Raw genomic sequence first — 22,927 nt, 5'->3', positions numbered from 1 at the left:
GGGTGGGGGGCATTAGAACACAAACTGCCCAACTAGAAGCAATGGTGGGAAGCAGAATCGTCAATAACTTTGAAAAGTGAAGCAGATCAACATCAGAAAAAGAATGGGTCAATGGAATTAAATGTGTCATCGCCAGCACGGGGACTACGGAGGGCAAATGATTATCTTCATTGCGGTCCTTGTGGAGTACGGGCTCCCCCGCTAGGGGTGGGGAATAGCTATTAACGTCTGTATGAAAGGTCGGACAGTAAGGCACGGACCAGTGAGGAACCCAGTAGGGTTTGACGAGGCAGTGTACATATCGCGTTGTAAAAAACTCTTTGTTTCTTTATTTTACTCAGTGTGGACTCCCCATGTCATTATCAAACTGGCGACTAGAATGGAATCTTCCTGTGAGGCACAAGGGTTGTTCCGACAAAGAGACAGGCAAGACCTTCACAACAGGCGTGTCCAAAATGAAGGTGCTGGCAAGAAGCCATGCCTAGTGACTGGGTTTGGACACACAGGTCGAGACGATGGCCCAGTAGTGCTCAATCTATCAAGAACACCAGAAGCTGCCTGCTGCAGCACTCCTCCACCTTGGATGTGGCCAGGACACCCTTGGGCTCACGTACCCGCTAAATTCGCTGGTCTATTCTTGGGGTCGATTAAGGGCAGCATGGTTAGCACTGCTGCTTCAGAGCACCAGGACCCCAGGTTCGATTCCCGGCTTGGGTCACTGTCTGTGCGTTCTCCCCGTGTCTGTGTGGGTTTCCTCCGGGTGCTCCAGCTTCCTCCCACAAGTCCCGAAAGACGTGCTTGTTAGGTAATTTGGACATTCCGAATTCTCCCTCAGTGTACCCGAACAGGCACCCAAGTGTGACGACTAGGTGCTTTTCACAGTAACTTCATTGCAGTGTTAATGTAAGCCTACCTGTGACAATAAATATTATGATGATCATTATGTTTCTCGTGTTGGTGATCTCTGAGCAGCCGATCTGTCCAGCTATCCAGTGGTGAAAATAATTCTAAGTGTGGGCTCGATTGGAGAGGAACTCGCAAGGGCCTAAAATAATGGTGAAGTGTGGTTAGATAGCGACCAGGAGCTTGCCAACACGGCTGTCGAGGGGCTCCCTGGAAAGCTTGCTTGCTACGACTTGTCCCGTTAAATCGTGCACATAATCTAACCTTGGGGCTGTGTTAAACTTGTACAATAGTGAGCAAACAGCAAAGAAAACTGAATCCAAAGTAAATGGATTCCTGTGCCATGTTTATAAATCATGTTTTGTGTGTCTAAAAACTACTAAATGCTGCGTGGGACTTTTGGTCACAATCTTAAATTTGAGATAGGTGAGATTTTAATTTGATTAAGGGGGTGGGTTGAGAAATCACAAAAGGTTTTTCTTAACAAAGGAATAAAATGCGGAACAGAAAAGATTGGAGTCAAAGTCCTTTAGCACAAAGACAGAGTTTTAAAAGAACATTGCAATTAGGAAAGGTTCATTGCTGGCCGACTTTTCTGGATTTTCCTGTGAAAGTCAGGCAAAGGGCATCACAGAATTGCGGGGATTAAACATTCTCCCTGGAGGATAATGACGTTTTAACACATTTAGCACAGAGCTGAGTAAATAGGAGATGTTATGTTGGGTTATCAGCACTCCTGTTCATTAAATGGTAACATACTTAAGCGTGTTTCTAACTGCTGAATGTTGTGGAACAAATATAAATACAGCAAAACTTCAACTGTTGAAATGGATTACAGTTTAAATTTGTTCATAAAGGATCCCTGGATAATTAGTGCTAATCCATTCAGGATTTGATCCTTTTCCCAAATGTTGACATATTGAAGGGCAATTAGGGATAGGCAATAAACGTAGGCCTGGCCAGCAACATCCACTTTCTGTGAAGGAATTTCTAAAACACTAAGGGTGTGAAAGTGTGACACATACAGCGATCTCTACTGTTGAGATCACACTCGGTGTGGAAATACGAATTACCTGCAAGTTCTGCTCCAAGTCACATCTCGCATTGACTTGGACATATAGCGCCATTCCTTCATTGCCACTGGGCCGAAACCTTGGAAGTCCCTATCCAACGGCAGCGGTTCAAGAAGGAGGCTCGCATCATCTTCTTCTATGAAACTTCCACGCACGGTAGTGCAGGGCAGCACGGTAGCACAAGTGGATAGCACTGTGGCTTCACAGCGCCAGGGTCCCAGGTTCGATTCCCCGCTGGGTCACTGTCTGTGTGGAGTCTGCACGTTCTCCCCGTCTCAGCGTGGGTTTCCTCCGGGTGCTCCGGTTTCCTCCCACAGTCCAAACATGTGCAGGTTAGGTGAATTGGGCGTACTAAATTGCCCTTAGTGTCCAAAAAGGTTAGGTGGGGTTATTGGGTTATGGGGATAGGGTGGAAGTGAGGGCTTAATGTGGGCCTGTGCAGACTCGATGGGCAGAATGGCCTCCTTCTGCACTGTATGTTCTATGTTCCTAATTAATAGTGAACATGTTCAAAATACTCTGGCACTCTTTGTTTGGATACAGTTCTCCTACATTCTTAAACGGTTCAGGTCAAGTTCAAATTAGTTATAGCGTTGAGTTCCAAGGTTCTGTTATAGCCTTGTAACACTATCTAATCCAGCTCTGCTGTACAACATATTTTGAATGTACCGCATGGCTATTTGAGCCTTTCCACTACCATCTGTACATTTTTAAAATTGGGATTGTATGTTTTATTACCACAATGGTAATGACCTTCTACTGCCAGAGCAGTTACTGTTACTCATAAGAAGCAACGCTTCACGATTCAGTTTCACTGGCTCAGTGTGCTGAGAGCAGCTTCCAACTCCTGGAAGCTGCATCTGTATAGTCATCAAGTAGATAAGGAGCAGGACTTGCCTGAGACTATCCCCTGCCCAAACACAGCACTGACCTTCACTCAGGCACACACATTAACGCAGCCCAACATTGCAATGAAGATTTCAGATTAGGCCCTTCTTTGCAAATGAAATTGCATCACGGATTCTGCATCGTTGAGCGTATTCAAGGCTGAGACAGACAGATGGTTTTGGTCCATTAGTCAATCAAGGGGTGGGTGGGGAAATAGAGTTGACCCGGAAGATCAGCCATGATCATACTGAATGATGGAGTAGGCCTGAGGAACTGTATACTCCTGCTCCTATTTCTAATGCTCTTATATTGCTATTAACATTTGCTGATGCGCCAATTATTTTGGCCTTAGCCAATATCGCAGTTCTGACTCATAAGGTGTGTGGCCTACCCGCTATGTTGGATGCTCAGGAGGCCATTTTGCATCTAAGAAACAAACTCTGCTTGGCCGAACTTCAATGAGTCTTTTGGCAACAAGTAAATGGCCATTTATTCCGATAATTCCATTGCAAGTGGATAGGAAGCCATACTTGAAAGATAAAATTACCATTGATTGCATGAATTTTTACAGCCATGTTCATATCATAAACTTGTATTGACATAATCACAGATGTTCCAAATGCTTCACCAGGGAGCAAAAAACACTGAGCGGCAACGTTGGTAGAGGCGGTGAAACACTTGCAAAAAGAAGACGAGGGCGGCAAGGTAGCACAGTGGTTAGCACAGTTGCTTCACAGCTTCAGGTTCCCAGGTTCGATTCCCGGCTTGGGCCACTGTCTGTGCGGAGTCTGCACGTTCTCCCCGCGTCTGTGTGGGTTTCCTCCGGGTGCTCCGGCTTCCTCCCACAGTCCAAAGACGTGCAGATTAGATAGATTGGCCCTGCTAAATTGCCCTTAGTGTCCAAAAAGGTTAGGTGAGGTTACTGGATTATGGGGATAGAGTGGAGGTGTACGCTTACGTAGGGTAGATGCAGACCCGATGGGCCGAATGGCATCCTTCTGCTGGCCCACCCGCGATGCTACGCCCCCGATGGGCCGAGTTCCCGATGGCGCGGGACACGTATGGTCCCAGTGGTCAGGACCCTGGCGTGCCAGCTGTTTTCAGGTGCGGCGCACCCTTGCCGACAGCGGGATTCTCCGTTCCGCCAGCCGGCCAAAGGCGTTTCATATTGTGGGCAGCCCGGGAAATCGCCGGGCCTGGGTGAGCTGCCGGCGTAGCAGAGAATCCCGACAGCGGAGAATCCAGCTCACTGTGTAATCCTCTTGGGACCAGAGTTCAAACCCCACCTTGTGAGATAATGAAATTTGAATTCAATTTTTAAAAATCTAGAATTAGGTAAATTGGCGACGCTAAATGAAATGAATTGAAAATTGCTTATTGTCACAAGTCGGCTTCAATGAAGTTACTGTGAAAAGCCCCTAGTCGCCATATTCCGGCGCCTGTTCGGGGAGGCTGTTACAGGAATTGAACCGTGCTGCTGGCCTGCCTTGGTCTGCTTTCAAAGCCAGCGATTTAGCCCTGTGCTAAACAGCCCCTGCTCTTTAGTTTCCAAAAGTTAAGTGGGATTACAGAGGTAGGGTGCTCTGTTGGAGGGGATGGTGCAGACCTCTGCACCATAAGGATTCTATGAGAATTGTTGTTAAAACCTATCTGGTTCTCTAATCTCCTGCCATCCTTACCTGGTCTGGCTGACATGTGACTCTTAAATGCCCTCTGAAATGGTCTAGCAAGCCACTCGGTTCAAGGGCAAATAGGGTGGGCAAAAAATTATTGTTTTTAAAAGAACTGCCCATCAGGAGTGAACCAAACTGATCAGAATTGAGGCTCAGTTTTGGTTTGAAATCAAAGTGACATCATGCATGTACAAGAATTATTTTTCCTTCCAGACTCATTTTTTACACAGGCACATCCGGAGAGAACAAACTTGAATTGTTTCAAAATTGACTCTGCTGAATGAATCCAAATTAAGTCTTTTTGGACTCGTCCCAATTTTAATTTCTTTTTTTACAGTGGTTTCTCCAACCAATGTTGCTGCAGTAGGGTATTTAATAATGACGGAAAACATTGAAAATGCTTCCAACGCACGCACAATACGACAATAGCAAAATAATAACCTCATCATGTCTCCATGGACATTCCTGTGATCAAGAAAACAAAAATAATTCAAACGGACATTATAGCCTTTAATAGATGAATTCCCAACATTGTTGCAGGGCAGCACTGTGGTTAGCACAGTGGCTTCACAGCTCCAGGGTCCCAGGTTTGATTCCCCGTTGGGTCATTGTCTGTGCGGAGTCTGCACGTTCTCCCCGTGTCTGCTTGGGTTTCCTCCAGGTGCTCCGGTTTCCTCCCACAGTCCAAAGATGTGCAGGTTAGGTGGATTGGCCAGGATAAATTGCCCTTAGTGACCAAAAAGGTTAGGAGGGGTTATTGGGTTACGGAGATAGGGTGGAAGTGAGGGCGTAAGTGGGTCAGTGCAGACTCGATGGGCCGAATGGCCTCCTTCTGCACTGTATGTTCTATGTTCTAAGTCTGCCGTCGTAGCCCTCTGTTCTCTTCTGTCTCAAATTCTTGCCTCATCTCCCCTTAAATGCATCTTTACTGTTCGCACCATCCACCCCCGTGATGCAAAGTCGCACATTCTTATCACTCTTTGGATGAAGACATTTCTTCTGAATTCCCGACTGCATTTTTTGGTGACTGTTTTATATTAATGGCCTGTAATGGACTGCACAGTAGCACAGTGGTTAGCACTGTTGCTTCACAGCGCCAGGGTACCCGGGTTTGAATCCCGGCTTGGGTGACTGTGCGGACGTTCTCCCCGTGTCTGCGTGGGTTTCCTCCGGGTGCTCCGGTTTCCTCCCACATGTCCCGAAAGGCGTGCTGTGAGGTAATTTGGACATTCTGAATTCTTCCTCTGTGTACCCGGGCAGGCGCCGGAGTGTGGACACTAGGGGCTTTTCACAGTAACTTCATTGCAGTGTTAATGTAAGCCTACTTGTGACAGTAAAGATTATCATTATTAGCTGTGCTCTCTCCCACCAGAGGAAGCATTCTCTTTGCATCCACTTTATCAAAACTTTGAATAATTTAAAAGTAACTTTGCAAAACTCAATCTTTTCCTTGCTGCATCGTAAGTCCTCCTGGGGTGGTACCTATTCAAACTACATTTTCTGATTACCAATTCAGTTAGCTGATGGGCATTTGCTTATCTTTTATTTCATGCACTAACCTTTTTTTATGTTAGATAGCATTGTGGTTCACCGATTAAAGCTGCCAGCTGGAATGTTGTCAACTCATTGGAGTGTTAATACAGACTAAATACAGTGAATGGATTGCAGTATACAACACAGGGAGTCTTAACTATTACTGTTGACAGGAACAAATCTTTCATTATAACCTTATCTTTTGATACAAGCTGCAATCTGCTGCAATCATTCAACCAATTTTAACTGATTTCTTGCCAAAATAAATGTTACATGATTGCACTCAAGCAGATAGAGTCATTATATCCATGTATCTGGGTGAACCGTGAATGGCAAATTAAGTGGCATAATTTCTGGTTGGTAAAAGTCACTCATTATGTGTGACCAATGGAACAGAGAAGTTTATACTAGTTCCCAGCATAGAGTCCCTACAGAGCAGGAGGAGGCCATTCGGCCCATCGAGTCTGCACTGGCCCTCTGAAAGAGCACCCTACCGAGGCCCAATCCCCCACCCTATCCCCGTAACCACATCTTGGCCAATCCACCTAAACCTGCACCTCTTTGGACGGTGGGAGGAAACCGGAGCACCCGGAGGAAACCCACGCACACATGAGCATAATGTACAAACCCCACTCAGACAGTTACCCGAGGTAGGAATCGAACCCGGGTCCCTAGCGCTGTGAGGCAGCAGTGCTAACCCAATGTGACAAGGTGGCGGATCAGGTCAGGTTAAGAAAGGGGTGGGTAGGACAGGTATTCCACTCGGGGTTGGACGCAAAGAACAGAGGGGTGGCAATATTGGTGGGGAAGCGGGTGTCGTTTGAGGCCAAGAATATCGTAGTGGACAACGGAGGGCGATATGTGATGGTGAGTGGTACATTGCAGGGGACGTGGGTGGTATTGGTAAATGTATACGCCCCGAACTGGGATGATGCCGGATTCATGAAGCGCATGTTGGGGCGCATTCCGGACCTGGAGGTAGGAAGTTTGATAATGGGTGGGGATTTTAATACGGTGTTGGACCCAGCACTGGATCGCTCCAGATCGAGGACCGGAAAGAGGCCGGCGGCGGCCAAGGTGCTTAGGGGGTTTATGGATCAGATGGGGGGAGTGGACCCGTGGAGGTTTGCCAGGCCGCAGGCCAGGGAAGTTTCTTTCTTCTCCCACATGCACAAAGCCTACTCCCGGATAGATTTTTTTGTTCTGGGCAGGGCGCTGATCCCGAAAGTGGAGGGAACGGAGTATTCGGCCATAGCCATTTCAGATCACGCCCTGCACTGGGTGGAACTGGAATTGGGAGAGGAGAGGGAGCAACGCCCGCTGTGGCGGTTGGATGTGGGACTGCTGGCAGATGAGGTGGTGTGTGGGAGGGTGAGGGGGTGTATCGAAAGTTACTTGGAGGTCAACGACAACGGGGAGGTGCGGGTGGGGGTAGTATGGGAGGCGCTGAAGGCGGTGATCAGGGGAAAGCTAATCTCCATCAGGGCTCACAGGGAGAAGATAGAGGGCATGGAAAGGGAGAGGCTAGTGGGGGAGATTTTAAGAGTGGACAGGAGATATGCAGAGGCCCCTGAGGAGGGATTACTTAGGGAAAGGCGACGTCTCCAGACGGAGTTTGACATGTTGACCACAGTGAAGGCAGAGGCTCAGTGGAGGAAAGCGCAGGGGGCGACCTACGAGTATGGGGAGAAGGCGAGTCGAATGTTGGCACACCAGCTCCGTAAGAGGATGGCAGCGAGGGAAATAGGTGGAGTTAAGGTTGGAAGGGGAGCTACAGTGCGGAGTGCGACGAAAATAAATGAGGCATTCAAGGCCTTCTATGAGGAGCTGTACAGATCCCAGCCCCCAGCGGGGGAAGAGGGGATGAGACGATTCCTAGACCAACTGAGATTCCCGAGGGTGGAGGAGCAAGAGGTGGCTGGTTTGGGGGCACCAATTGGGTTGGAGGAGCTGAGCAAAGGTTTGGGGAATATGTAGGCAGGGAAGGCCCCGGGACCGGACGGGTTCCCGGTGGAGTTCTACAGGAAGTACATAGACCTGTTGGCCCTGTTGCTAGTGAGGATCTTTAATGAGGCAAGGGAGGGACCCTGCCCCCGACAATGTAGGAGGTGACAAAAAAAAACAATGTGACACCATGCCGCCCCTGGGGAGTAGGTCCCGCCTTCTGGAACTTCCCACCAATCCGATTGGCCGGCAGCCCCGGAAGTCCAGGCAGCGGCAGGAAAGCGTCAGTGGCAGCGGCTGGGATGGCAGAAGAAGAAGAAAAAGAAGATGAATCCCCGGAGCAGGTAATCCCGGGGTCTTGATCTGGGAAGACTTGGATAGGGTAGGGAGAGGGTCAGGATGGGGGAGGGGGATGGGTTTAAGGGAGGGAGCTGGTCGGAAGGATGGGGTGGAGGGTTCAACCTAAGGTGTGGGGGGGAACCCAGTGATTGGCAAAGGGAAACACCCAAAGAGTGACTCCCGCCCTTCCTTCCTGCCATTTAAGAACTTGAGGTAAAAAATTGGGCTTCTGCTCCCTCCCTGCTGCTCCTCACTAAATGTTTTTTGGTGTGGGCAGCATATTATCAAGGTCAACTGTCTTGATAACAAGCCTAATTGACCCTCAATTGCCCCTTAGTGTCCTAAAAGGTTAGGTGGGGTTACTGGGTTACGGTTGTGGGCTTAAATGGGGTGCTATTTCCAAGGGCCGGTGTAGACTCGATAGGCCGAACGGCCTCCTTCTGCACTGTAAATTCTATGATTCTATGATTCTATAATCGTCTGAACCAATATATAAAGGGGATACAGGTGGCGCTGTTTTGCTGTTGGAGAAGTGAGTACTGAACACAATAAACCTGGAGTCGAAGAAGTCAAGACTTGCTTCCTCGTTCTTATTATATAGTTACAATCAGAGCTTAACAGGTGGGTTCAGAAGATCCTCCTGACAGGAAGGGCTGGAGTGCTCGGAAAAGATAGATTCAAATAAGTTCTTTAAACTCGGGTTTCAACTCTGGAACACAAAGGAAAACGGGAAGTTAAAGCAAATTCTTTTCAGTAAAAGAGAGACAAACACATGGAGCAGAACATCAACAAGATGAATAAAATTCAAGATTATTAGGCTTAGAAATACGTCAAGGTAGTCTGGTGGGAAATTAAATGAGTCGACTGGATGGACCGCAGGTGCACTCTTGTCTGAAAGCTATGGCTATGTATGCAAGTTGTATCGAATTTAACAACAATGGGATTTGAACTAATAGCAAAATAATTAATAAATTATTATAGTTATGAAAAAATATGTCTGTTCCCATTTATATGATTTGCAATTGAATTTCAGCATTGATTGTCATAAAGAATACATAATTTAGAATGTAGGTAAGTTTTTCTTCATGCCTTCACTGCTTGTGTGGGAATAATATGAACATTGATAAATGATTAAACGTACTCACAATCTTTCATCTCTTCTGATAGCCCTGTCCTAAAATCACAGGGGGATGAAATTAGGAGACGCAACTATCAGGCGAGAGGCACAACGGGTGACAGATGGGATTTTGTCTTTTTAATATCCACACCCATATTAGATTTCACTCCAATTGTCGCTTAAGTCATAAAGGAAGGTTTCAGGTAGAGGGCTGGATTCTCTGCTGTCGGGATTCTCCATTGCACCGGCAGCCCGTGGATTTCACGACGGCATGAGACTGCCCACAATGGGAAACCCCATTGGCAGGCTGGCGAGACGGAGAATCCCGGGGGCGCGGCGCACCAGAAATCTGGTGCAGCGGGATAGAGAATCTCGCCACGGTATCTGATCTGAAGGAGGTCACCAGTAAAGGCTGGTTTAAAGAAGGGGAAGATAGCCTGCTCAATCTCCAATAGTTGCTGTTGAATTTATTGTCCTCCCTTTCAGAGGGCATTTAAGAGTCAACCACATTGCAGATCACGTGAGGTGAACAAATTTCCTTCCCTGAAGGGCATTGGTGAACCTGGTGGTTATTTGCAACAATTGACAATAGCTTCAGAGCTATTGTGAGGCTTTTAATTCCAGATTTTTATTGAATTCAAATGTCATGACCAGCCATTGCAGGATTCGAACCCCGGTCCCCAGGGCTTGCCCTGGGTCTCTGGATTACTAATTCAATACCATTATGCCACCACAATGTTACTCTGCCACAATGTTACTCTGCTCTACCACTCCACTTTCTATGTTCCATGATTCTATTTTGCTTTAGTCCACACTACAAACTCTAACAACTCTTTTGTTTCACACATTCCACATGATTGATCTTTATTTCATTTTATTTCAAGCCTGCATTGACATTGCTTAGGTGGAAGGTGGAAGTGAATTCTCATGCACTTGCATGTACATTACAGAATAACCATATGGACTATAAATGGTTAGATTATTTGTAGATCACTTTTCTTACTTAAATACAGGCTATTTGTAATAAGTGATCATTTTGATAAAATTAAACTCTACACTCTACACAAATTAGACTCTCTACACACACCATAAGTATTCAGGAAAAATCCCAAAGTATCCCACTATTGCCTAGTTATCAGGAATGTTTTCTACCTGAATAAAACTGGCAAGCTTCTTCAGGGATTGCACAATGACCCGGATTTTCCCGAAGTGCTTCCTAAAGTGACTCTTATGGACCGGACCCTTGGCATTCGCACATGTTTAAAAGTGAAAATCCAGAACTTCTTGTCAATCAGTCCATGCTTCGCCAGAGGATAAGATGTTTGGGTTGCCCCTGACTGCAATCAATTAGAAATCACTGAACTGACGAGAACATTCACTCCTATGCTTTTAGTTCAGTAAAAACACCTGGAATACCAATACTTTGTTGAATTAGGTGCAATTAAGATTTTAACTATGTATTAAGTTTGTAATTTGTGATGAACATCCTCACTGGGCCTGAAAGAGTAATTTTATATTTATTGTTAAATTTCTACATTATGATAAAATGTTTTACATATTTGATGGTGGAATCTTCTGGTCCTGCTGCTGTCAATGGGGTTTCCCGTTATATGCAGTCCTCACCACTGGAGAACCCACGGTGGGGGAGCGGGGAGGTCACCATTGGTGGGACTGGAAAATCCCGCCGAAGAAAATTTCAGCCCATACATACTACCCAACATCTCTAAAATGACAAAAATGAAGATCTTTACATCTAGAACAAAGAACAAAGAAAAGTATAGCACAGGAACAGGCCCTTCGGCCCTCCAAGCCTGTGCCGACCATGCTGCCCATCTAAACTAACATCTTCTACGCTTCCTGGGTCCGTATCCCTCTATCCCCATCCTATTCATGTATTTGTGAAGATGCCCCTTAAATGCCACTATCGTCCCTGCTTCCACCACCTCCTCCGGCAGCGAGTTCCAGGCACCCACTACCCTCTGTGTAAAAAACTTGCCTCGTACATCTCCTCTAAACCTTGCCCCTCGCACCTTAAACCTATGTCCCCTAGTAATTGACCCCTCTACCCTGGGGAAAAGCCTCTGACTATCCATTCTGTCTACGCCCCTCATAATTTTGTAGACGTCTATCAGATCGCCCCTCAACTTCCGTCGTTCCAGTGAGAACAAAACGAGTTTATTCAACCGCTTCTCATAGCTAATGCCCTCCATACCAGGCAACATCCTGGTAAATCTCTTCTGCACCCTCTCCAAAGCCTCCACATCCTTCTGGTAGTGTGGCGACCAGAATTGGACACTATACTCCAAGTGTGGCCTAACTAAGGTTCTATACATCTGCAATATGACCTGCCAATTTTTATACTCAATGACCCGGCCAATGAAGGCAAGCATGCCGTATGCCTTCTTGACTTCCTTTTCCACCTGTGTTGCCCCTTTCAGTGACCTGTGGACCTGTACACCTAGATCTCTCTGACTGTCAATACCTCTTGAGAGTTCTACCATTCACTGTATATTCCCTACCTGTATTAGACCTTCCAAAATGCATTACCTCACATTTGTCCGGATTAAACTCCATCTGCCATCTCTCCGCCCAAGTCTCCAAATCCTGCTGTATCCTCTGACAGTCCTAATCGCTATCTGCAATTCCACCAACCTTTATGTCGTCCGCAAACTTACTAATCAGACCAGTTACATTTTCCTCCAAATCATTTATATATACCAAGAACAGCAAAGGTCCCAGCACTGATCCCTGCGGAACACCACTAGTCACAGCCTCCAATCAGAAAAGCACCCTTCCATTGCTACTCACTGCCTTCTATGACCTAGCCAGTTCTGTATCCAACTTGCCAGCTCACCTCTGATCCTGTGAGACTTCACCTTTTGTCCCAGTCTGCCATGAAGTCCATATAGACGACATCCACTGCCCTACCTGCATCAATCATCTTTGTGACCTCCTCGAGTGAGAATATCTCAATGTGATTGGCTGGTTGTCCTGCTCAATGACATCACTGTTGCTGGGCACCTCGAGATCCCCTTGACCTGGCACCAGATCCAAACTGACGTAGAGAAAGGAGGAGTCTGCACCGCCGTGATTGCTATATCTTTGTGCACAGCTTTCTTCAATGTCAGTGGCGAGCATCGTTGCTTTGCTGCTATCCATAAAATCTAGCCTACTTGAAGAAATAGTTGGATAAAATCAAAGTAAATTGAGTAACACTGACATGGAGGCAGAACGGCAGCACAGTGGTTAGCACTGCTGCCTCACGGCGCCGAGGTCCCAGGTTCAATCCCGGCTCTGGGTCACTGTCCGTATGGAGTTTACACATTCTCCCCGTGTTTACATGGGGTTCGCCCCCACAATACAAAGATGTGCAGGGTAGGTGCATTGGCCATGTTAAATTGCCCCTTAATTGGAAAAAATGAAATGGGTACTCTTAATTTATAGAAAAAAAAGAGTAACACTGACGTGGCAGTCAATCAAGATTTCTCCAAGATTGCACTTTCAACAAATCTGTGAGCAAGTAAGATACTTACGTGCAGATAAAAAGTAAAAGAAATACTTGCCCTATGTCCAAAATCAGACCTCGGCTTTTGTTCTTTTGCTTTCTCCTATTTTATTACCTCAGTACAAGCTTGAAAGCTCGCTAACCTTTTCCAGTTTTGGTAATAGGCTATTGGCCAAAAAATTAAATCTGTTTCTCTCTCCATGGGTATTTGGATTGGATTTGTTTATTGTCACGTGTACCGAGGTACAGTGAAAAGTATTTTTCTGTGAGCAGCTCAACAGATCATTAAGTAAAGGAAATAAAAGAAAATACATAATAGGGCAACACAAGGTACACAATGTAACTATATAAACACCGGCATCGGGTGAAGCGTACAGGGTGTAGTGTTAATGAGGTCAGTACATAAGAGGGTCGATTAGGAGTCTGGTAACAGCGGGGAAGAAGCTGTTTTTGAGTCTGTTCATGCGTGTTCTCAGACTTCTGTATCTCCTGCCCGATTGAAGAAATTGGAAGAGTGAGTAAGCCGGGTGGGAGGGGTCTTCGATTATGCTGCCCGCTTTCCCCAGGCAGCGGGAGGTGTAGATGGTGTCAGTGGATGGGAGGCAGGTTCGTGTGATGGACTGGGCGGTGTTCACGACTCTCTGAAGTTTCTTGCGGTCTTGGGCTGAGCAGTTGCATACCAGGCTGTGATGCAGCCCGATAGGATGCTTTCTATGGTGCATCTGTAAAACTTGGTAAGAATTAATGTGGACATGCCGAATTTCCTTAGTTTCCTGAGGAAGTATAGGCCCTGTTGTGCTTTCTTGGTGGTAGCGTCAACGTGGGTGAACCAGGGCAGATTTCTGGAGATGTGTACCCCTAGGAATTTGAAACTGCTAACCATCTCCACCTCGGCCCGTTGATGCTGACAGGGGTGACAGTACTTTGCTTTCTGAAGTCAATGACCAACTCTTTAGTTTTGCTGGCATTGAGGGATAGATTGTTGTTGCTGCACCACTCCACTAGGTTCTCAATCTCCCTCCTGTATTCTGACTCGTTGTTATTCGAGATCCGGCCCACTATGGTCATACCGTCAGCAAACTTATGGACCTTCTGAGTACTTGCTGTTTTTAACAATAAGCCTCCCACTTACATTAAAGTGACAAAAATTGTTCAAGAAGGCTGCCCAGCACCACATTCTCTCTACAGCTAGGAGCGGGTAATATGTCCAGTCCTTGTCAGTAACATCCACATCCCAGGAATTCATTTAAAAGCTGTTTTAATTTACTTATGAAGGACCCGAAAGCATGCGCTCCCCGCATTTTCTGCTTTTATTTAAGCAGTGGCATATAACTGGTTAAAACGCACTGCTTCCCTGTCCTGTCAACTTGCCTATTCCGAACATAAATTAACCAAAGATTAATTTACTGGCATTTTTAGCATGACAGAATTAAGCTTCATATCATTTGAATTATGAAAACGCAGAGAGCCTTTTGTCATTCTCAACATACTTCAAATGAAGCAGAAACTATTCCTTCTCACTTACCCTTTCAGAATTCTGGACGCAATCCTCAAAAGTTCCTTTGATGCATGAAGTTCAAGTGAGGGATTGGCTGGTCTGTTTTCCAGTCTCTTTCGAAAACAAAAAGCCAAAATGTAGAATTGGTAATTATTGCAACCCCGACAGAAATCACAGGGTGTGGACCATCCGGTTTCCCGTGACATCCATGGAATATGAGCTTCCCCAGAAGCAGGGCAGGGCTTTCCCTTTACCGAGGGGTGCCCTCATAGTATTTAAAACCCCAACCTGGGTGCAGGTTGAGGAGGGAGACCCTTCAGGGAGTGGAGTGTTATTGTGTCTAAAGAATAAAGTATTATTGCATGCAGCATACCGTTCCATGTGCATTCACTCTGCGTGGATTCTCTAGTAATACTGTTGTGACAAGATGATGGCAATTAAGAAATAATGAGAGTACGGAGGATTGCCAAGAATGCTACCGAATGCACTCTTCAGGGAATAGTTTCAGTATTGAGATTTACGCTTGAGCATTAATACCCCATAAAACATTATGAACAGGTAACAAAACCACGATTGGCACTCGTTTATTTTTTCATCATCTCCCGAAAACTTAAACGCATACATAGAAACAGGCGGAGGCCATTCAGCCCCTCAAGCCTGTTCTACCATTCATTTAGATAATGATCAATTCGTATTGTATTTTTAAAAATAAATTTAGAGTAGCCAATTCATTTTTTTTCCCAATTAAGGGGCAAATTAGGGTGGTCAATCCACCTACCCGGCAAATCTTTGGGTTGTGGGGATGAAACCCACGCAAACATAGGGAAGATGTGCAGACTCCACACTGACAGTGACCCAGAGCCAGGATCGAACCTGGGACCTCGGCGCTGTGAGGCAGCAGTGCTAACCACTGTGCCATCGTGCTGCCCAGTCGATTGAAATTGTAACTTTGTTTTCCTGCCTTTGTGAAGCCAGCAAACCTGCAGTATCTCACCATTATAGCTACCCTTTACACATAGCTTGCCGAAAACTCATCAAGACTCATTTGGGTATAATGTGGGGCTACAATGGGGGGAGTGATCATAGAACACACAGTGCAGAAGGAGGCCATTCAGCCCATCGTGTCTGCACCGACCCACTTAAGCCCTCACTTCCCCCCTATCCCCGTAACCCAATAACCCCTCCTAACCTTTTTGCTCACTACGGGCAATTTATCATGGCCAATCTACCTAACCTGCACGTCTTTGGACTGTGGGAGGAAACTGGAGCACCCGGAGGAAACCCACGCAGACACGGGGAGAACGTGCAGACTCCGCACAGACAGTGACCCAACAGGGAATCAAACCTGGGACCCTGGTGCTGTGAAGCCACTTGTGCTACCATTCAGTGGGAAGAAAGATGTTTTAGCATCCCTTGAACTTAAATCTATTCTTTCTCCACATATATATACTTTTCAGGTACCAAACAATGGATAGCCAAGTCACCAAATCTACAGGTTAATTAGAAACAGGGATGGTGGGAGCATGTGTGCCTGCTAGGCCAGATACAGACTGAAATTATACTAAAAGCATTTCATTACAGGAGTCATGGAACAGAACAGAACATGTTGGGATCTTATCTAATACTGAACAAAGAAGTCATGCCCATCTCAACCAATTGTGGATGCAGAAAGAAAATGGGGGCAAAGAACTTGCACTGAATTGTCTGACACGTAAAACAATCCACCAGGACAAGGTTGAGGGACATGCATGTGTGGACCTCAGTTGAGAGAACCTGGGCACAGAGACCTTGACCGTATGCAGTTGGTGTAGGATGGAGACAGATGTCCGTGGAAAGAGCTTAAGAGAAATCAATTCTCAAAATGCTGAAAGCATGAATGAGAGTTTTTGCAGCAGGAACGATGAACCAAGGGATGTAATATTTTAAAGCCGTTTCTGTCAAGTCTGGCTTGAGATAGAATTTTCTTTAATTTTTAAAAATAAATTTAGAGTACCCAATTATTTTTTCCAATTAAGGGGCAATTTAGCGTGGCCAATCCACCTAGCCTGCACATCTTTGGGTTGTGGGGGCGAAACCCACGCAAACACGGGGAGAATATGCAAACTCCACACGGACAGTGACCTAGGGCCGGGATTCAAACCCAGGTCCTCAGCGCCGTAGGCAGCAGTGTTAACCACTGTGCCACCGTTGCTGCCCTGTGATAGAAAATTGAACACAGGTGAGCAGAGAATGGCAACGCTGTACAACTATTAGCTCAAACATGAGCAGAAACACAAATAAATCAATGAGGCTTGTATAAGCCACACATAGTTCCTGGTGAGGTATAACTGAATGCCCTCAGTTTTAGCAACAGTTCGTTGAACATAAGAACAGAAGAACTAGAAGCAGGAGTCGACCATCTGGCCCCTCGAGCCTGCTCCACCATTCAATGAGATCATGGCTGATCTTTTGTGGACTCAGCTCCACTTTCCGGCCCGAACACCATAACCCTTAATCCCTTTATTCTTCAAAAAACTATCTATCTTTATCTTAAAAACATTTAATGAAGGAGCCTCTACTGCTTCACTGGGCAAGGAATTCCATAGATAGTTTAGAGTACGAAGGTTTTATCTCAGATTTTGATGTCTGATGGGAAGACAGACTATCGTGCAACCAGCAGCAAACATCCCCACTTCTGACTTTATGATGGAAAGAAGATCATTGATGAAAAGCTGAACATGGTTGGGCTTAGGGAATGACCCTAAGAAACTCCTGCAGTGATGTTCCAGGCAAAAGTCTAAGAACACGCACCAACAGATTCACAAACAGTTTCTTCCCCGCTGTTACCAGACTCCTGAACGACTCTCTTATGGACTGAACTGATCTCTCAACTCATCATAGATACATAGATATGTAGAAGGTAGGAGCAGGAGGAGGCCTTTTGGCCCTTCGAGCCTGCTCCACCATTCATCAGCTCCGGCTGATCATCCAACTCAATAGCCTCATCCTGCTTTCTCCCCATAGCCTTTGATCCCATTCTCCCCAAGTGCTCTATCTAGCCGCCTCTTGAATATATTCAGTATTCAATGTTTGAGAGTCAGGCGGAAAACCTGGGTGCTATCGACAATCCTGAAAGCAGGTTGTGTTCTCAAGGATGGCATTAGTGAATGATAGAATGCAGATGATGAATTGGTAAAGTACAGAAATGGAGCCCAGGCAAATCTTTGAAGGGAAATTACTGCATTCAACACATGAAAGGGAAAGTACAAAAGAGCAGCAATATATTAGTGGCAGTGAAAAAGCAAAAGTGGATTGATTAAACAGGAAAGTATATAATACGAATAAGATAAGTATGTGCATGTAGATAGAGTTTTACTAAGGTTTTTAAGCAAACGGGGGAAATAACTTCACTGATTGGAATCATACCTTGCACGAGGGTTGTGGCTGTTCGAGGTCAGTCATCTGGGATGTTTTTAAAAATAAATTTAGAGTACCCCCCCCAATTCATATTTATTTTCCCAATTAAGGGGCAATTTAGCTTGGCCAATCTATCTATGTTGCACATCTTTGGGTTGTGAGGGTGAGACCCATGCAGACATGGGAGAATGTGCAAACTCCACACGGACAGTGACCCGGGTCCTCGGCACCGTGAGGCAGCAGTGCTAACCACAGCACCATCTCTTTCTGAGATTTAGATTTATTGTCACGTGGACCGAGGTACAGTGAAAAGTACTGTTCTATACGACAGAGTGTAGTGCTACCACAGTAGCAAAGATGCTAAAACATTGAATATTGAATATATTCAAGAGGCGGCTAGGTAGAGCACTTGGGGAGAATGGGATCAAAGGCGATGGGGAGAAAGCAGGATGAGGCTATTGAGTTGGATGATCAGCCATGATCATACGTAACGAATGGTGGAGCAGGCTCGAAGGGCCAAAAGGCCTCCTCCTGCTCCTATCTTCTATATATCTATGTATCTATGAGGATTTCAAGTAATCCTCAAACTCCTTTGAAGTAAATTGACAATCTGCTCTGGTGTTCCAAATCTTGCCAATATTTTGTGTTGTTTTTCAATGGTCTGCTCAGTCATCATTGACTTCATTATCATGACTTTTGGCCATTTTGAGTGCATGCCCACAGTCACTAAGAACATGTGACCCTCTGGTGTACCAGAATAATCGACGTGTGTTCTCTGTCATGGCTGTGTCGGCAATTCCCATGTTTGTAATGGTTGTAATGGTAGAGTCTTCACTCGTGTCATGCTTGACTTGCAATGGCAATCATGATAAAGTATCTATTTGCATGCTGCTCTGAATCTGTGAGATGACAGCATCAACTTCATAAGGTGAGTCATCGCAAGCTAATTATAACTTCATTTTTGGATTCTACTGAACCAACGGCTCTGACTTCAGTAAAGCTTTGTTCACTTCATTGTATGTGTTCTCACATTCTTCTGACCAGTGCCATGGTTGTTTGACACATAGCAACATGTGTAAAGGCATCAAGTATGTTTCTAAATTTGGCACTAATTTACCATGATAATTGATCAATCCTAAAATTGACTTTAATTGTGACACGTTTTGAGGACTTGACGTTCCTAAGATTGCTGGCATTTTCTTAGTTTTCTTTTGTGTAAACCATCTTTGTCGAGGGTATGATCAAGCTCGTTTATGGATGACTTGAAAAAGTCACACTTTTTCTTCTATGTAACTGCTTCAGGGTAGCTTCCAAATTCTCCTTGAATCACTTGAATTGGTAATGAGCATCCCATCTAAACATCATTGCACTCGATTCAACCCACTTAGAATTTGACTTTGAAAAAGAGCAGGTACAGATATTATTCTAAAAGGAAATTAGATAGACCTTTGTGCATTACGATGGTGAGTAGCATCTGTGACTCGCCAGCCACGTTCATCTGCAGGTATGCCTGTGAAAGATCCATTTTACTGAATTTCTGTCCACCAGAACGTCCAGCAAACAAGTCTTCAATTAGCGACAGTCGATAATGAGCTACGCACAAAACCCGGTCAGAAGTGGTTTTAAAATTGTCACAGGTTCTCACTGAGCCATCCTATTTTAATACAGGAATGATTGGTGTCACCCAATCACTTGTAGCAACAGATTTAATGACTCCTAACCGTACTAATCTTTCTAGTTCTTCTTTAACTTTAGGCCTAATGGCATATGGTACGGTTCCAGCTTCGAGATATTTGAGTGTGCTGTAAGGCTTGATTTTTAGGTGTAGATCTCCAATCATAGAGCCTAATGAATCTTTGAACACCTTCTCATACTTCTTCAGTAGTTGTTGCAAGTTGCTCTTTGAATCCACTAATTGGTTGACTGTCTCCTAGTTAAGCCTAACCTTAGCCAACCATGCTCTGCCAAATAGAGCATGAAAATTTCCATGGTCAACATAAAGAAGTAACTTCACCGTCTGCCCATTTGCTTCTACTTTCATTGCAATGCATCCTTATAATGGCGTGACCTCTTCAGTGTACATCCTTAGGTTCACATTTGATGGTTTTAAAGGCAGATGTTTCAGCTTTTGATGATAAATTGTCTCAGGTATTTGCGATGCTGTTGTACCCATATCCACTTACATTTTAATTTCATGATCTTCAAGTTTTGGCTGTACCCATTAAAAAATATTTTCCAATTAAGGAACAATATAGCATGGCCAATCCACCAACTTGCAACTTGTGGGGGTGAGACCCACACAGACAAGGGGAGAATGTCCAAACTCCACATGGACAGTGGCCCGGGACCGGGATCGAGCCCAGGCCCTCAGCGCCATGAGGCAGCAGTGCTAAACACTGCACCACCATGCCGCCCGAGTTTTGGCTATACCCAAAAACGTTGTTGATCTCCCTGCATTGACAAGACACCTAGCTTAAGCTCTTGCAGTAGTTCAATTTCTCTGTCTTTTGAGCCATCATGAGCTTCATCCACTAATTTGTAGACATGACTAAATTGTTTACTTGTTTTGTTCTTCTAGTGCTTTCTTGGTGTAGAATAGGTATTCTGAGCCCAATACGCATTGGCGATGTCGCTCTTCTTGTTCTTACATGTATTCGATTAACACCAGCATTCCCCCACTGAGAGTCCAACCTGTGTACAACAATGGCACGGTTGCATCTATGCAGCCCTATTCCTGAGCCATCCATTTTGTGGCTCTTCGCTCCAGCACATATCTGTGAAGTTTCTCTAGTTACAAGTTCGACAGATGTGGCAACTTCCACAGCAGCATTTAGCATTAAATAACTTACAGTAAGCAGCTTCCTCTGAATTGCTTCACTGTATAATCCACAAACCAGCCTGCCTCGAAGTGTATCATCAAGTGTTGTACTAAATTGACAATACCTAGTTAATCTTCTTAAAGATGCTATAAACTGTAAAATGTATTAATCTGTTCCTGACTACGGCAGTGGAACAAAACCTTTCTGCACTCAATAATGGTTCAGGAGAGAAATGTCCCTCGAAGATTTTCATTAATTCACTGAATGACTTGGTTTTGGTGGGTGAACAAGATTCTGTAGCAGCATAAACATTTTACGGCCAACTAGACTGAGAAATGTTGCAACCTTTAGGTCCTCCAATGTCTGGCTAGGTATTAAAAACAATTGGAAATTTTCTTCATATGAATTCCATGTTTCATAATTCTCATCGAACACACCCATGGTGCCATTTTTGGTTCCCAGCTCCTAGGGCCTATACTTCCCCCCTTCCAACTATGTTGGAAAGTATGGCACAAACTATCCCTTGAATAAGCAACTGGGAAATCTTTCCCCTTTTTGCCTGGGTATATTTCCCCCTTTCTCCCCAGTAGTGGCCCATGCAGAGTTGGCAGACTTTGAAATCTCCATTCCCCGCAACCCATGTATCTTAGCCAAATGCGCGGTTCTGCTGCCCAGACAAAAATCTTCTTTCCAGTGATTTTCCACCTCAATCCTTAACGCCAGTTTTCTCTCCTGTTGTATTTATTTGTTGCCGCAAAGAGAAAATTTATGGAGGTGCTCACTCTCTGGATTTTGTAAAACATGATGAGAGGTTTATTAAGGGTGTTGCTCATAGCACCATGGATGTGTTTGATAAGAATTATGAAACATGGAATTCATATGAAGAAAGAATCCAATTGTTTTTAATACCTAACCAGGCATCGGAGTACCTAAAAGTTGCAACATTTCTCAGTTTAGCTGGCCGCAATCAAGATAGTGATCTGCCCAAAGCCCACACAAACACTCGGCTGACGTCACTACACGTCACGTGATGCAGAACCAGCAAGAATGAATTTGCAGATACATAAACTGCTTTTTGAAACTTCTGTCAATTACATCAGAGCTATGTCCACTGGTTATTGACCTCTTTGCTAAAGGAAATAGGCCCTTCCCATCCATTTGGGCCCCTCAATTTATTACACCTCAATTAAATCTCCTCTCAGCCTTTCCAATCTTGCCTATCTGATCTTTCCTCATCGCTAAAATTCTCCGTTCCTGGCAACATCCTCATAAATCACCACTGTACTCGCTCTAGTGTGACGAGGACATTGCTAACTATGACCAGGATTACTGAATGATAGAAGTCATCACTTTTTTCATTCGTTCATGAGTTGGCTAGGCCAGCATTTATTGCCCATCCTTAATTGCCCTTGGGAAGGTGGTGGTGATAGCCTTCTTGAACGTCTGCAGTCCATGGGCCCACAGTGCTGTTTGGAAGGGAGAAGGTTTGGAGGAACTCACATAGAAAGTGATAAAAGGTGACATGGGTGTGTTTGGCAAAAAGGTATTAATTTGAGCTAGGATAATAGAGGAGGCAGTCAAGACAATTGAAGGTGACATTTATAAGGGGTTTGAAACAATCCCTGATGAAAGGGACAGGTTTATCATATTAGCAAGCATGAGGTTATGCCGGGAAAGTTGGGCATGCAGCTACTGGCTTGGAAGAGACGGTCGATGAATTAGGGGTGGGTTTCATTGAGGCAATGAAACTAATGTGGCCAAAGTCACATGATGGGGCACGAGGCACAGAGTGTAGTGGGTAAGACATTGATTTAAAGGGAATATCATGGTATATTCATTGTCTAACAAAATATCCTGACAATGTGGTTGCTTCTTTTTTACAGACTTTTGTGTGCAGATGGGAAAAGTGATCAGCAGGAAATTAGGAAAAGACTGATAGTGATATGAAGGCATTGTTTTGGTATTGTGCACACAAGTACCCATAAAGCTGGACAAACGTGCAAGGCATTATTATCCTGATTTTATTCTGTTCATTCTGAATGTTGTAACAATCAAAATCAGAGTTTCTTCCTTTGGTTTGGGAAATCTTACCCATCAGAAAATATTTTCAGCTTTCTGTAACATTGGACGAGATTGTAGCTCATTCAAAATCCGTCCAATTGTGCAGTTAACATGGGGTTACAATATTATATTTGTTCCCTCTTCCATGAGGCTAGCACTCTGTGTATACTGAACAAAG

This window comes from Scyliorhinus torazame, chromosome 21 (genome assembly GCF_047496885.1).
Source record: "Scyliorhinus torazame isolate Kashiwa2021f chromosome 21, sScyTor2.1, whole genome shotgun sequence".
Classification (NCBI taxonomy): domain Eukaryota; kingdom Metazoa; phylum Chordata; class Chondrichthyes; order Carcharhiniformes; family Scyliorhinidae; genus Scyliorhinus; species Scyliorhinus torazame.
The sequence above is the reverse complement of the archived record's forward strand: the minus strand, read 5'-3'. Positions refer to the sequence as shown.